The 12,056-nt window shown below is 36.3% G+C and overlaps 1 long non-coding RNA gene across 3 annotated transcripts in view; it reads left to right on the forward strand.

Annotated features, from left to right (window-relative positions):
* Positions 1-12,056, forward strand: part of LOC134731832 (uncharacterized) — a 105,405-nt gene that overhangs the window by 20,639 nt on the left and 72,710 nt on the right. Inside the window, exon 2 of one of the 3 annotated variants that reach the window (XR_010114447.1) lies at positions 3,496-3,527. The exons of 1 other annotated variant lie outside the window; for it this stretch is intronic. This is a non-coding gene — a long non-coding RNA (uncharacterized lncRNA). Of the gene's footprint in view, positions 1-1,011; positions 3,528-12,056 lie in introns of those variants that run through there. One more of the 3 variants, XR_010114446.1, reaches the window with a different exon arrangement.

Consider the following 12,056-nt stretch of genomic DNA (forward strand, 5'->3'; position numbering starts at 1 on the left):
GGATAATGGTGGTAGGATGATAGAGTCAAATTGAAGGGGGGCTACAGTTAGGACCAAATGCAAAATAACTAGAACTCAAAGAAGGGTATTCAAAATCTAGTCAATTTAAACAGAATCCAAAACAAATTAAAGTGTGAAGGAAATGTCAAATGTGTTCGACATTCTTCTTTAGGTATTTAGTTTTGGTTGGCAGCCAAGTCTTTGTCATTTGATATGAATTGACATCTATCTAAATTTGAGATGATTTTCATTTTATTTTTTTACTTTTGCCTCCTGAAGCAGAATCCCATCAACAGCCCCTTCTCGCCAATAGAAAAGAACAACCTTGCAGGAGAGAAGAAAGGACCTTAACTACATGACCTTCCTGCAGAGATGTATGATGGCTGTATGAGGTTTGGCAGCAGGGCCATCTCTGTGGCATTCTGCATTGGTGTTTTTCTTCTGTAATTATTGAAATGCTAATTCAGTTGCAGTTTATACAAAACGTTTATAGTAACATCACACTACTATTTTTCACCAAATACTTTCTTACGATTTTTTCCAAATGTGAATATGAGGTTGATATTTGGGTATTACAATTCAAAGCAAATTCAATTCTTAAACCTTTTATTGGACAAATCCAGTTCCAACTTTCAATTTAATTGAGGTAAAAGGTAAAGTAATAGTGGGAACTTGTAAGAGATTCTTTCTTTGTTTGCCTGTGTCAATACATTTTCTGTTTGTGATAACAAAAAGGAAAAAATAACCATAATCATACAGTATAACTATCACTTTTACATTTTTTCCCTGTGTGTTTGCTTAAACATATATTACATATATGTAATCCATGCCATTTGTATTCTTCTGGCTCCCATGAATGATATAAGCATTTTCATTTTGCTATATAGCATTTTAATCATACATAAAATTAATTTCATTAATTAAATTATGCCATAAAAGATTAAATTATCACAGAATCCAAAAAAAATCAAAAGCTGAACAGAATCTTCAAATATAATCACTCAAATATCATCAATGTTAACTTTCTATTTACAGTTTTCAGATTTTATTTTTCAAAATATATATGTGAATATGAACACATTTGTAGGAATTTCTGTTGGTGCTGCACAAATATCCCCTAGACCGTCACTGGCGCATGCCTATGATACCTTCTTGAAAGCATCAATGATGCTGTTCTTGAGAACATTCTTCCAGTTGAAGTGTTGCCGAGTCAATGCCCCAGGAAACAGTTTTTGGCCCAATGATGAGAATTAAAAGATAAAAATCTTAGCTTCCTTGAAACTCAGATGGAATGACTTTAAGACATTGTGGTGGTTTATTCCTATTCAATGTGGGACACTTCTAAAGAGAAACTAAGGCTGCAGCATTCTCCATTAGCCTGACAAAGCTTATGGAGTTTCTTCTTAACCAATTATCTTTTCTTCCCCTCTTTTCACAGAGGTCAGACCTGTACCATGATCTGAAGAGTCTTCCTTCTAACCTCTTTCTCCTCTTTACTCTTCACATGTGTTTCCCAAATAAATCTCTTGTATATCTAATCCTATTTTGCCTGCTTTTCAAAAAATCCAAACTAACACAAGTAGTGCCAAGAGTAGCAGGAGAAAACAAAGGTAAAATGAAATTTGGGGACTGGTCAACAAATGACCTAATGGTCAAAATGGTTGCAATTGGCATAGCAAGGTTAACATTAAAATAAAAGCTATAGCTGCTACCAGGATACTTTGGACTCCAGGTGAAGAAAGGAGTCACCATCTTGGCTAGAGTAATTGATGGTTATAAGCAGGAGGTGGAAGGACTGCACCTGCATCGATGGTAAAGGTAGACAAATGGACATTTACAACAATTATAGCCTGAGAAGCCCATGATTTCCAAGGGCTTAGGCCCTCAGGAATGAAGGTTTGGATCACAACACATGATTAGGCACCAAGATCTGTCAAAGTAATAGCTGAAGGTTGGGGGATTTTTTAGAAAGGATAGAGGAGAAGAGAAATGATGAGTATAATTTATGACCCCAAAACCAACTACAGCGGTGGATCGTGTAGCTGGTGTTACCAGTCTCTCTAAGTTTCCCTTAAATAAGGGAGGGTCATAGGAAACATGGTGATGCCACTCCTTAAACTTGCATTGAGAATCAGAGTTGTGCAATGCAGTGGGTGAAATGTACAGTCTGTGAAACTATGACCAGATCTTGCTCTGCAAGGAGCATAGTTGACAGACAGTACTAGCTGCCAGCTTTCTGGATCCCCACTACATTTGCGCAGCAAGCATACTTCCTCAGAGCTACTCTAAGTGGAAAACTGAGCAGGGTGAATTACTAATGCCAGCACATTCTTGCTAGGTCTGGGATTCCTCTAATGTGTATCGGCCTAAAACTCGTAGAACTGTACTGATGTTTGAGACTCTCCCTGTCAAATCCTCCTTCCGCAGGTGGTAGACCTGGACTGCATTCTAAATGATCTCTCTGATCACTCTTTCTTTCTTCCATTTATCCTTAATAGACATTTCCTTTAATAAATGTATTGCATGTTTATTCTGCTTCACAGAGTACTCAAACTAACAAAAGCATATTCCAAACCTTCTCCCAGAGGATTCCATGGGAAACTAAGTCCAGTTGCCCACAACAATTATTAGCCTGCACACTAGTATACCCTGTTTTGAACTCTTTGCATTCCGTCTTATATCCCTATTCCTCTACTAGTCCCTCCTGAGATTAAATTAATGTGGTGGTTTTAAAATAAATCTACAAAGTTTTTAATACTCCTTTTGAGAGGTGGAGCCTAATTTCCCTCCTCTTGAGTATGAACTGGAATTACTCACAGAGCTCTAATAAAGAGAGTGTGGCAGAAATTATGTATGTGCTGCTAATAGCCAGCAACAAACTAAGACCTCCAGCCAACAGCCATGTAAGTGAGCCCTTTCAGAATCAGAACATCTGTCCCAGTTAAACCTTCAGATGAGGTAGCTGACAACTTGAATAGAGCTTTAGAAGAGACTTTGAAGAACTATCAAGCCATTCCCATACTCCCCACCCTCAGAAACTATGTGAGATAAATATTTGTTGTTTTAAGCTATAAGCTATCAGGAAACTTGTTATGCAAAAATAGACAAGTAATACACTATTAAATCCATCACACATACTCAAATCCTTCTCTCAGGATCAACTGTGGAGAAATGTTTTTTTTGTTTTCTTGTGCTTCATTTTATTGTGTTTTGAAGATATTGTGGTTTGTACAAATTGAAGATTTGTGGTGAACCTGTGTCGAATAAGTCCGTTGGTGCCATTTCTTCCAAGAGTATGTGCTCAGTTTGTGTTTCTGATCATTAGTAATTTTTAGCAATAAAGCATTTTATAATTAAACTATTAACATTCCTTTTTAAGACATAATGCTATTGCACACTTAACAGTTTATAATATAGCATAAATATAGCTTTTATAGGCACTGGAAAACCAAAATATTCATGTGACTCTTTATTGTCATTTTCACTTTATTGCAGTGGTCCTGAACTGTACCTGAGACATCTCTGAGGTATGCCTGTGGGATTCTATGAAGTTATATTTGTGTTATACGTTTGTATTACTTGTCCATTTTGCTCAACAAGTCTGCTAATAACTTAGTAGCTTAAAACAACAAACATTTATCTCACATAGTTTTTGAGGGTTGGGAGTGTATGTGTTTACATAAATATACACACACATAAAACTGTATTTAAGTATGTATATATGCACACACATACTTTATAATATACGTACATATGCATATACATGCATACATACTTTAATACATGAGTCATTTAGTCACAAGAGTTTTTTACTTTAAACTTATTTTGATTAATTTTAAAAAATATTTATGTATGTTGCATCATTATTAATCACTTACTAGTATTCTATTATTTGAATGGTTTATAATGTTTATAAACTAGTATTCTATTATTTGAATAGTTTATAATGTTTATTTTCTATTTGGTGAGAAATTCAAGACATTTCCCACTCATAGGCTCTTGCGTTCTACTTCTTAAAAAATGAATAAATTATACTGGATTATAACCATTGATTAAAAACGCAAAACATTTAATCACTTATGCCTTATTCTGTGACACGGTTCACAATTTTACTCATCTTGCAGCTATAATTAGAGCAAAGGACAGATGGTAAAGGTTTAAAATGATGTTTTTATTAAAATTATGTAGGTTGCCAAATAATTTCACACCATCACATGTGTTTGTTCATTAGCTGCTTCATTGAGACAGGGTTAATGAAATTTGAAGTTGGATGCATAGAATAATAAGTGACTCTGGTGTCTACATGTACAATGTCTGTTTACTATTAAAAGGGACAGAAAAGAATGCTGTGACCAACTCTTCCGAATAGTTTTAGTTTAATCATATTTAAATATGATAAAGTCTTCTAATAAGTCTTAGATGAATTAATAAAGTAGATAAACAATCTGGGCGTATGGAGGATTCTGATACTAGGTATGGCTTTTCTGTGTGAATGTAGTTATATCTCAAATAAAAGTAAGCACTAAGAGATTTTATTATGAGATAGGCCAGATGCAGTGGCTCATACCTACAATCCCAGCACCTTGGGAAGCCAGGGCAGGAGGATTGCTTGAGCCCAGGAGTACAAGACTAGCCTGGACAACATAATGAGACCCCTATCTCTACTGAAAAAAAAAAAAAAAAAAAACAAAAAACAGCTGGGTTTGGTGGTGCACTTCTGTAGTCCCAGCTACTCTGGAGGCTGAGTTAGAGGGATTGCTCGAGCCCAGGAGGTTGAGGCTGCAGTGAGCCATGATAGGGCCATTGCATTCCAGCCTGAGCAACAGAGCAAGACCCTGTCTCAAAAAATATATATAAATAAATACAAAGAGATGAGTGAAGTGGCTCATGGGAATTCACTAGACATTAAAGACAGTTGAAGTCAAGGACTCCAGTGCCATTAGTCTATTTCTTGACTCATTTTCTCTAAATACAGGTCAGTGTCCTCTAATTTTTGATCTGTAGCATTCCTAAGTAACAATAAAACAAAAATTGTAACAACAACCACCATCAGTTATTAAGTATTCACTGTCAGGAACTCAATATATATTTTATCCTGTATAATCCTCACAGGAGCCCAATAAGGTGAGTACTTCCATTATAACCAATTTACATGTGGAAACTGAGGCACATAGATTAATAACTAGCCTTTCGTTGTATATCTATTAAGTGATAAAGAAACAATTCAAACTTAGTCCTTTGATTTGAGAGGCTCTGCTTTGTTGCTATTGTTCCACACTACAGTTCAGAGCCTCCAAGAGAGACTAATTGATTTTCTGAGTACTAAGTTCAAATTCATCTGAAATGACTTCTTGCCACAGCTTGGATAACATCCCCACACCTGGTTCAGGTCTGCTGAGAGGACTATATTGTGCTCATGGGCATTTTTGCCTGAAACAATTGGGATAATTAGATCAATGCAGGCCTTTTCTAGAAATTTTTTTTAAAAAAGGCGTATGACTAGAGTACTCAGGAGAGTCTAAAACGATGAGAACATTTGAAGAAATATCAAGTTGTTGCTAGATTTGGAAAAGTAAATAATGATAATTTTTTTGGTTTTTAATGGATGATTAAGTAGTACTTATATAAAAAAGAGCACAAAGTGATTCAAGGAAGAAATGTTTTATTCAAGTACTTCAATGACAGCTGATTCAATTTTCCAAACTTAATTTTTAAATTAATGTTTTCAAATCAGGAAGTATTCTTTGCTATGGCTCAATTTTAAAGTACAATTTAGGGTTGAAGGACACAAATCTGTATAATACTAAATATCCTTGAGAGTTACATCTTATGCTGGGTAGAGTGCCTCTACAAGGATTTTTGGTGAATTTATGGATTGTAGAAAGTTTTAGAAAGGTTTACAGTGAGAGGTGGGTAAAGCATGTCTCATCTGTGAGTTATTTGCTCATGAATTTTTCCTATTTTCCTACTGGATCTTTGGTACTTTGTCTCTCAGTTTTTGGGAGTACTTTAAAAATTAGGGATATTCAGCTCTTGCAGTATATGTTGCAAATATTTTTCTCCTTGTTTGTCAATGTGTTTTGATTTTGGTTATGGTATATTTTTTGTCATGCAATAAAATAACTATTTTTATATAGCCAAATATATTTTTGAGTTATTTTGCATAATTTAGAAAGGAAAATTTGGAAGGTTGCTTATTACACACCAATATTGTTTATAGTTTTAGATACTTGTGGAATACTTTAAAACTATGAAGCTCAAAACTAGTATAAAACCTTGCTGGAGGGCTGAAAACAAAATAATATTTTACTGATGTATTTATCAAAAAAGCAAATTATTTATAAAAATTAGCACTTACCAGTCTGGGCACAGTGGCTCATACCTGTAATCCCAGCACTTTGGGAGGCTGAGTCAGGTGGATTACCTGAGGTCAGGAGTTTGAGACCCGTCTGGGCAACATGGTGAAACCCCATCTCTACTAAAAATACAAAAAAAATTAGCCGGGCATAGTGGCAGGCACCTATAATCCCAGTTACTTGGGAGACTGAGACAGAAGAATTGCTTGAACCCAGGAGCCGAAGGTTGCAGTGAGCCGAGATTGCGCCATTGCACTCCAGCCTGGACAACAGAGCGAAACTTGGTCTCACATAACAAACAAACAAAGAAACAAAACAAACAAACAAAAATGAGCACATAGCAAGCCTTTGTATCAAACTTTACTCTTACTATTCCCTAACATGAACCTTATCAGGTAGAAAGATCTCTGTATTATGTTCCCTAGCGTCCAAACTATGTTTAGTCTGTTCTACACATGCTATTCCCTCCTGAAAAATTTCCTCTTCTCTGTTACAAATTGGTTTTTAGCAAGATGTTCTATATTTTACTGATAATTGCAGATTTTATATAGTTAAGTACCATATACTAGAGAGGTGTGACAATAATGGGGGCAAAAGAACTTAGTTATTAGAAGGGTTTAGTTTCAAATGCTGCAACTACCAATACTGTCACTTATTAGATGCTGACCATTATACTTAATCCAGGTGAGTCTATTTTATAAATTGGGGATTCATATTTAACATTCTAAGCTGTACTGTATAAGTGTTATTTTAAATTTTTCTTCAATTTTAAATTTCCTTTAATTTTCACTTTTCTTTGACCTCTTAAGACCTTTCCGTTTGCCCAACGGTATTTTATCTTTCTGTTTTCTGAAACTGAAAACACTACTAGAAACTTGTTTAATTATAAATTGTCTTCTTGCTCTTTCACAAATATGCACCTTCTCTGGTGCTTAAACATTCAATACAAATGTAATTTTCTGATAGATTATTGATTGTTAAATCCTCTCTTTGCTTATACAGGTTTACAGGCAAAATCATGGCTGTGTCTTCATGACATGGCTAATTTGAAAAAGACACAGTTTGACCTAGTCAAAACAACAGTCTAAAAAAAAAAAATTTTAAAATACTTTGCTGAATTAAACCATTTAATTCCAAAATAATTGGGCAAGTAAATTATTTTATTTTATGTTATCTGCAAATAAACTATCTGTGTATAAAAGAAAGTTATAGATGTTTGTATAGTAGTTTAGTGATAAGTATAAATAGATCTGCATGAAAATATATTTATTAACAAATGCAATTGTGATTTTGTATTTATATTTTAATTCTTTGTACACAGCCTTTTCTTTTAGTATGTAATCTTCACGATCATGCCAAAATGTTTTACAGCTGCTCATCAATTCATAAATTAAAAAGGATGCAACTATCTTAAAAACTAGCATGAACACAAGATCATGCCAGGCTATTGATTGCATAGTTATATTATCCTAGTTTTCTTTTCTATGTATGCATCTTTGAAGAACTAATTTCATTTGGTGAAGGATGCTTAGTAAGAGGATGAGATTTTAGTGTATTCCAATATTTCTCATCCTTTTCATTGTTGCATCCTAAGCAGTCTTTTTAAACATTAAAAAAATTTCTACTAAGGAAATTTAATATTACAGACTGTATCTATTTTTGTAATGCATATATATATGCTCTCTATATAAAATAATTATGGTTTTTTTGTTCCCCTAGAACCTTGTCACCAAGAACCAGTTGTTGCTCCCACTGGGGCAGTTTTGAAAATGCATGGCATAGACTCATTAATCAACTTAAAGCCTGGCTAATTTAGACATGTCAGGACCACATCTGATGTTAAAAACATCAGCTAAAAATCCTAATCATACTCTGAGTATTGAGGTAAAAGTAGTATTATCTCGAAGAACTTTGGATTTTCTTCCAGATCGCTCCCAACAGAACTTTATAAATGTTGAAATTCTTTTGTCTTTTAAAAATTATATGGCTCAGTATAAAAGATACACATTTTTATAACATGGCACTTTCGTGTTTAACCTAATTCTTAGAAAATCGGAGTACAGCAGATGTCAATTTTTAACCAGAGGAGAAGATTTTCTGTCTTTATTTATCTTTTTGTGCATATAATCTTATATTTCTTATAAAAAAACTTTATAAATGAGAAAAAAGAGAATATTTGAAGATGAGTTACAAAACAAATTCTTTTAAACAGTTATTTCCTTAGTACCAGTCTCTGTAAAATTTCATTAATAATAGTGTTTTTATATCTATTTAATTTTTTATGTATTAATGTCTTTCATAGAACTTGCAGAATATTCTCACCTGATCTTGCTATACAATTTTATTTGAAAATTTAATTAAGTTGATTTCCAAACCTCCTATTATTGTATGATTAAAATTATTAAAAAATTAATTTTTACTTATCATAAATCATGACTCTTAGTTTCTTCTAATTAGAATCTATATATTTTTTTCTCCCATTGACATCTAAATATTTTGTGAGAAGTAAAAATAAATAGTTGTCACTAAATTTAAAAGGCAGCATTCTATTATTAAGAGATTACTTTTTTTTTCCTCTGAGGTGAGGGGGTGGAAAGCCTATATTAAGCAGGCCTATATAGTTGCAATAACTAAGAGTAGTGCTTGCTAATTGTCCTACTTTTCCAGATTTAGTCTCTGGGATTGGAACTGTGCAGAGTGTGAGTGGGTAGAGCTGGGGAGCAGAGGCTCATCAGGGACAATGACAATAAGCTCCTCTCTATTCTTCTTCACGTGAACCCCTTTCTCTGTTATCTGATTTATATGTCGAGCTTCTAGAAATGTTTTTGTTGGAACAAAAGATTCTTATTATATCATAAAACCAAAGGAAAACAGAAATTTACAATCACACTTGAAACTTTCAACCAAAAGGATAGTGGTTGAAAATTTTACCCAGAAAATTAACTTTTTTCTTTTCTTTTCTTTTTTTTTTTTTTTTTTGTTATGGAGTTTCACTCTTGTTGCCCAGGCTGGAGTGCAATGGCACGATCTTGGCTCACCGCAACCTCTGCCCCCTGGGTTCAAAAGATTCTCCTGCCTCAGCTTCCCAAGTAGCTGGGATTACAGGCTTGCAACACCACACCTGGCTAATTTCATATTTTTAGTAGAGACGGGGGGGTTTCTCCTGGTCAGGCTGGTCTTGAACTCCTGATCTCAGGTGATCCGCCATTAACACCCGAAGAGGCTCCATGACAGTGTTTCTTAGATTTCTGTACCAGCCTTTGTCTGTATTCGCACAAACTTACAAATATTCCAGGGAAAAAATTCTATCTTCCCTAGTGTCTTCAAATAACATTTATTTACCTTAAGGATATGCATACAAATTTTTCCCAAATAAACATTACTTTCTTTAAACATTTTATGAAGTTTCAGACTCATATTGTGTGGCTAATTAAATCATTTATGTTTTCAACTTATTCAGCCAGATTTATTGAATATGTACTACTTTCCAATCATTTTTTTAAGAACTTGCGGGGGGAGCCAATATGGCTGAATAGGAACAGCTCCTGTCTACAGCCCCCAGTGTGAGCGACACAGAAGACAGGTGATTTCCGCATTTCCAACTGACGTACCGGGTTCATCTCACTGGGGAGTGTCGGACAGTGGGTACAGTGCACTGTGTGAGAGCCGAAGCAGGGTGAGGCATCACCTCACCTGGAAAGCACAAGGGGATAGGGAATTCCCTTTCCTAGTCAAAAAAAGGGGTGACAGACGGCACCTGGAAAATCGGGTCACTCCCACTCTAATACTGCGCTTTTCCAATGGTCTTAACAAATGGCACACCAGGAGATTACATCTCACACCTGGCTTGGGAGGGTCCTAAGCCCATGAAGCCTCATTCATTGCTAGCACAGTAGTCTGAGATCAAACTGCAAGGCAGCAGTGAGGCTGGGAGAGGGGCGCCCACCATTGCCCAGGCTTGAGTAGGTAAACGAAGTGGCCAGGAAGCTAAAACTGGGTGGAGCCCACCACAGCTCAAGGAGACCTGCCTGCCTGCCTCTGTAGGCTCCACCTCTGGCAGCAGGGCACAGACAAACAAAAAGACAGCAGTAACCTCTGCAGACTTAAATGTTCCTGTCTGACAGCTTTGAAGACAGTAGTGGTTCTCCCAGCACATAGCTTGAGATCTGAGAATGGGCAGACTGCCTCCTCAAGTGGGTCCCTGACCCCCGAGTAGCCTAACTGGGAGGCACCCCCCAGTAGGGGCTGACGGACACCTCACATGGCCGGGTACTCCTCTAAGACAAAACTTCCAGAGGAAGGATCAGGCAGCAGCATTTGAAGTTCACCAATATCCTCTGTTCTGCAGCCACTGCTGCTGATACCCAGGCAAACAGGGTCGGGAGCGGACCTCCAGCAAACTCCAAAAGACCTGCAGCTGAGGGTCCTGCCTGTTAGAAGGAAAACTAACAAACAGAAAGGACATCTACACCAAAAACCCATCTGTACGTCACCATCATCAAAGACCAAAGGTAGATAAAACCACAAAGATGGGGAAAAAAACAAAGCAGAAAAACTGGAAACTCTAAAAAGCAGAGCGCCTCTCCTCCTCCAATGGAACGCAGCTCCTCACCAGCAATGGAACAAAGCTGGATGGAGAATGACTTTGACAAGTTGAGAGAAGAAGACTTCAGAAGATCAAACTACTCCAACCTAAAGGAGGAAGTTCGAACCAATGGCAAAGAAGTTAAAAACCTTGAAAAAAAATTAGACAAATGGCTAACTAGGATAACCAATGCAGAGAAGACCTTAAAGGACCTGATGGAGCTGAAAACCATGTCATGAGAACTACGTGATGAATGCACAAGCCTCAGTAGCCGATGAGGTCAACTGGAAGAAAGGGTATCAGCGATGGAAGATGAAATGAATGAAATGAAGTGAGAAGAGAAGTTTAGAGGAAAAAGAATAAAAAGAAACAAACAAAACCTCCAAGAATTATGGGACTATGTGAAATGACCAAATCTACGTCTGATAGGTGTACCTGAAAGTGACCGGGAGAATGGAACCAAGTTGGAAAACACTATGCAGGATATCGTCCAGGAGAACTTCTCCAATCTAGCAAGGCAGGCCAACATTCAAATTCAGGAAATACAGAGAATGCCACAAAGATACTCCTCGACAAGAGCAACTCCAAGACACATAATTGTCAGATTCACCAAAGTTGAAATGAAGGAAAAAATGTTAAGAGCAGCCAGAGAGAAAGGTCGGGTTACCCACAAAGGGAAGCCCATCAGACTAACTACTGATCTCTGGGCAGAAACTCTACAAGCCAGAAGAGAGTGAGGGCCAATATTCAACATTCTTAAAGAAAAGAATTTTCAACCCAGAATTTCATATCCAGCCAAAATAAGCTTCATAAGTGAAGGAGAAATAAAATACAGACAAGCAAATGCTGAGAGATTTTGTCACCACCAGGCCTGCCCTAAAAGAGCTCCTGAAGGAAGCACTAAACATGGAAAGGAAAAACCAGTACCAGCCACTGCAAAAACATGCCAAATTGTAAAGACCATAGAGGCAAGGAAGAAACTGCATTAACTAAGGAGCAAAATAACCAGCTAACATCATAATGACAGGATCAAATTCACACATAACAATATTAACCTTAAATGTAAATGGGCTAAATGCTCCAATTAAAAGACACGAATGGCAAATTGGATAAAG

The sequence above is a fragment of the Symphalangus syndactylus genome, chromosome 11, assembly GCF_028878055.3.
Source record: "Symphalangus syndactylus isolate Jambi chromosome 11, NHGRI_mSymSyn1-v2.1_pri, whole genome shotgun sequence".
In the NCBI taxonomy this organism is placed as follows: Eukaryota; Metazoa; Chordata; class Mammalia; order Primates; family Hylobatidae; genus Symphalangus; species Symphalangus syndactylus.